The sequence below is a fragment of the Sorex fumeus genome, unplaced genomic scaffold (genome assembly GCF_029834395.1).
Source record: "Sorex fumeus unplaced genomic scaffold, SorFum_2.1 ptg000075l, whole genome shotgun sequence".
Taxonomy (NCBI): Eukaryota; Metazoa; Chordata; class Mammalia; order Eulipotyphla; family Soricidae; genus Sorex; species Sorex fumeus.
In genome coordinates, this window is record NW_026606132.1 from 15,121,522 (window position 1) to 15,126,757 (window position 5,236).

The 5,236-nt window shown below is 34.6% G+C and overlaps 1 non-coding gene across 1 annotated transcript; it reads right to left on the reverse strand.

The window, feature by feature from the left end:
* Positions 1 to 4,746: 4,746 nt before the first annotated feature.
* LOC130038476 (U6 spliceosomal RNA) lies at positions 4,747 to 4,853 on the reverse strand. The gene has a single exon (XR_008794704.1). It is a non-coding gene; the product is annotated as a U6 spliceosomal RNA (small nuclear RNA).
* Positions 4,854 to 5,236: the final 383 nt, after the last annotated feature.

The window sequence follows — 5,236 nt, forward strand, 5'->3', positions numbered from 1 at the left end:
GCTTTCAGTAGTCTATAGTCTTTATTCAGATTAGAATGTGTCTTGAAAATTAGAAAACTGAAAATAAAAGTGACTTAATAACTTTAAAAAGTTAAAGGAGAAACGGTTGAAATGAAACAGTTTTTAGATTGTTAAGTGGCAGATATAGTAGAAAAATTTATATTTTCAGTTGCTAGTCTGATACATAATCTATTTTCTTTATTTGAAATGTAATAATAATATCAAATGATTGATATTGGTGGACATTTGTATTGTTCCCATATCTTATTATAAATAGTGCTACAATGCACATGGGTCTATACATATCTCTTCTATACCTTGCTTTATCTACTTTGGTTTCTATACTTCACCCCCACCTATAAAGTGTAATGATTATGTCATATGGTAAAGCTGTCTTTAAATTTTGAAAACTTTCCATGCTATTTTCTGTAACAATGGCACCATTTATATTCCCTTTAAGATTACACATAGGAGAGGCTCAGAGATAGTACAGTGAATAAGGTACTTACCTTGCATGCATACAAATTGGGTTCAATCCCCGGCATCCCCTATGTTCCCCTGAATACTGCTAGAAGTGATTACTGAGTGCAAAGCCAGGGGTAACCCCTGAGCATGTGAGGTGTGACCCAAAAAAATCCAAGCAAAAAAGTATGAACATAGATCACATTTTCTCAATAGACTTTTCAAATTTGTTTTTTTTTTTTTGCTTAATTTTAACAGATATGAGATCATATCTCATTATGGTTTTGTTTTGCTTTTATCTAATGATAGCATACCTTTTCATATACTGATTGTTTATTTGTATGTATTTTGGGGAAAATTGTCTAGTTTTTAGGACCACCTTTAATTAGGTTTTAAATTTTTTATTGAGTTGTATGAGTCCTTACATACTTTAGATATTAATCCTTAATGGAATACCAGAGTTGAGAATATTTTCTCCTATTATGTTGTTTGCATTGCTGTTACGTTAGTTTTTTTCCTTTTACATAAGTCATATCATTTGATGAACTTTCACTTGTTTGTTTTGGTGACACATCTGAAAAAATTATTTCCAAAAACAATATTAAGGACTTGCCTGATGTTTGCTTCAAGGTGTTTTATGATTTACGGTGTTATATGAAGCTTTTAATTCCACTTCGGTTGACTTTTTGTGTACTGTTTCTAAGTGAGTCCGAGGTTTTATTTTGTTTGTTTTTAATGTTACAAGCCAGTCTACAAAAACCACTCACTGAAGGTACTGACTTTTCCTGGACATATGATACCATTTTATTTTTTAATAACCAGATAATTTGGAGTTGAAAACATTGCAGAAAAAAATTCATTTGGTAAAGTTATTAAACTGGAATGCATAAAGGGATGTCATCAGTTTGGGAAAAATTACACCTGTGTAGTATCCTTTAAGGAATACCTTCTTCACTCTGAGCCTGTGAATGATGTGCTAGGTTTTCGGATAGAAATAACATGACACTCAAAAAGTTTAGGTTTGTGAGGCAAACACTGTTGTACTGAGTTATGCTTGTATCTATGAACTAATCAGTCACTGTCACTGTCACTGTCCTCCCGTTTTTCATCGATTTGCTCAAGCGAGCCCAGTAATGTTTCCATTATGACACTTGTTACTATGTTTGGCATATTGAATATGTCACGTGTAGCTTGCCAGGCTTTGCCATGTGGACAAGATACTCTTGGTAGCTTGTCGGGCTCTCCGAGAGGGGTGGAAGAATGAACGCGGGTCGGCCTGGTCAGACTGGTCGGCCACGTGCAAGGCCAACGTCCTACTCACTGTGCTATCATTTGGTTGGAACTTATCAGTATCTTTCTAATATTTTGTGAGTTAGTTAATATCATGCTGGTAGCTTGCAAACAGCATGAGTATCAGCAAATGTCACAAATTAGCCACATACCTCTCCCACTCAAGAGAGACAGCTTTGTTTTATTTTATAATTTTCCAATATACTATAGGAAGCAAGTTTCGGTTATGTGGTTTCAATTGTGTGTTCTACCTTTACCTCGTGGGTGTCCTTATGGAATTACCAAATGTGTCTGTACTTTGGTTTCTTCATTATAAAAATAATAACCTTTCTATTTTCCATGTAGGACCAATGTGTATTTTTAGTCAACAGAAAACATTTTTTTTCCTTTATTTTATTTTTTTTAAAGTTGTAGATTTACAATTTTTTGTGCTTTGGTTTCAATTATACAATGATCAGATACCCATCCCTCCACCAGTGCCCATTTTCCACCACCATAGATAATATCCCTCCGACCCCCATCCCCCCATCCCCCTGTCTCTGTGGCAGGGCAATCCCCTGTGTTCTCTCTCTCCTTTTGGGTGTTGTGGTCTGCAAAAGAGGCATTGAGTGGCAAACATGTTCAGTCCATAGTCTACTTTCGACATGCATCTCCCCTCCTGGGAGGATCCTCCAAACATCCTTTATTTGGTGCTCCCTTCTCTATCTGAGCTGCCTTTTCCTCTAGGATACCCGGCTGGCCTCTAAGTTATGGAGTAATCCTCCTGGTGCTGATCTCAGCTATTCTGGGGTATTAATCTCATACTTTGTTACTTTATATCCCCCAGATGAATGCAATCTTTCTATGTCTACCCTCTCTTTCTGACTCATTTCGCTTAGCATGATACTTTCCATATTGTACCACTTGTATGTAAATTTCATGACTTCATCTTTTCTAAGAGCTACATAGTACTCCATTGTGTAGATGTACTAAAGTTTCTTTAACCAGTCAACAGAAAACATTTATAGTTTGTTCCTTGCTATTCGGATTTTGGGGTCTCACCCACCACTATTCAGGGTTTACTGGGGATCACATGTGGTGCTAAGAATTGAATCTGGGCCAACCAAGTGCAAAGCAAATACTCTACATGCTAAATTGTCTCCCTGACCATAAGAAAGCATTTGAACTATATTATTTTCATAATCCTTATTATATAATACATGAAATGAAATAACATATTACAATTATAATATGGCATAAATACGTCATTTGATTAATGCATATAATGATATCAATAGGTACATTTATCACAATTGAGAGGCAATAAAGAGGTCTCAATATTCTAATAGATAAGAACTATAGAGATGTTCAGAGTAGCTTAGCTGTATGAGATCTGAGTAAAGCTAGAGAATTTTCAGTTTGATGGGGTCTATGTTATCATTCCCTTTATCATCTTAAAAAGTCTTGTCCCAGATTACACTACGAGGAATTAAGGTAAAGTTGTACAGGGTTATTGTTTTTTTACTTTTCATCTGCCTCATAGCCTCCAAACTATAATGAATTGGATGAAAGCAACAGTATTTGACTTTTTGTTCTCTAACTGAATCTCAGAAACATTGACAAGCATCTGACAAATAGTTGATCGATATTTTTTGGAATATGCAAATGAGAAGAGGGTATTGAGTGAGAGAATTTGGTGAGTGGTGCCAAGTGATAGCTAAGGATGATGACTAAGTTTCACTAGAATGTTGAGTATGCAAAGTAAGTAATGAAGGAATTTATATGTTGAACTATTTCATTCTTTTCAACAGTGAAATAAATTAATGAATTCATGCTTTGGCTATGTCTAAATATATGTATAGAAAAAAGTGACCCTGGATGAGTTCTATATTTCTATATACAACACTTCAGGTGTACCTAAATATGCAATATCTGTTTCCAAATATTCGGCCAAATAATACTTGCCTCAAATCCTTAAATTTAATCACACAGTTTCAGAAATGCATGAGAATTAAATTAGATGTTTTAATTGATAGTTACGATGTTATGATTTAACAAGTTGATTCTATACTCTCAAAATTTCTTTATGGATAATTTAAATAATAAATTTCACATTCATTTTTAGCTGTTCAAACTTATAAAATCGTGTTTATTTCTATAGAGAAAAATGTTTCTTATTATAGCAGGAGTACTTTTCCATGTACAATGCCATTTCATATGAGTATAATACTTCTGAGTTTAGTAAGCACCCTCTTAGTTAAAATATTCAATGGAATAATGACATTTCAGAATTTTCAGTTTTTAGATATTTTATTTTCCAGCCTTTTCCTCTATCCAGACTTTTCTCTTCAAAGCAAATATATAATTTCTGTTTGTGATAGTTTATATTCTTGTGATTCAAAATAGCCCCTCCATGCTCAGTAACAACTTATTGTGTGGAATAGCAAAAAGATACTCCACAATGAAAGTGATTTAAAAGTATAAAAGAGTGTTTTGAGCTTTGTGGACCTGACGTCTTTTCTTGCACATTGTTTACACTAATGACACTAAGAAAAAAGATACAAACAATTGTGGCATGGAGCAAATATATCTATTTTCGTTTTGATTTTTTCTTTTTTATGTAGGAGTACTGTTATTTATTCAGCCACTGATTAGCTGATTGAATTGGGCATGAAACTCCAGCTAACTTTTTTTTTCATAATTTTATTTATTTATTTATTTTTCTTCTTATATTTATTTATTGAATCACTGTGGGAAAAGTTACTAAGCTTTCAGGTTTAAGTCTCAGTCATACAATGATCAAACACCTTTCCCTTCACCAATACTCATTTTTCACCACCAAGAACCCCAATATACCCCCCTCCCACCCCTCCCAATGCCTGTGAGGCAGAGGATTTCTACTTAACTCTTTTCTATATTGATTACATTCATTATTTTTACAAAAGATGCACCATTATTGTTCAGAATTTCCCCCCCTCCCCAACAATCAGAATTGCTAAAAAGGCATTGTGAAATAAAAATATGAACCACTTCACGAATTTGCGTGTCATCCTTGCACAGGGGCCATGCTAATCTTCTCTGTATCATTCCAATTTTAGTATATGTGCTGCCGAAGCAAGTACTCATTTTGAATTTTTGTGAATAGATTCATCTTGTTCAATATGCCTTCACTTTTTTCACAGAAAACTCAATGTACTGCCAAATCTAAAAACAGGGACATTGAAATATAGGCTAAGCCAGTGGTATTAGGTGTTGGCTTGTAGGTAAAAGATTATGTCTGGGGCCATATTGATAGTACAGCAAATAGGGCATTTGCCTTGCATGCTGCAGACCCAGGTTTGATCCCAGCATCCCACATGGTCACCTGAGCACCACCTGGAATAATTCCTGAGTGCAGAGCCAAAAGTAACCCCTGAGCATAACTGGTTGTGACCCAAAAAGGAAAAAAAAACACGTCTATTTTCTAATTGCATTGCTTGTTAGTCTCTGACATGAATTCTAATAG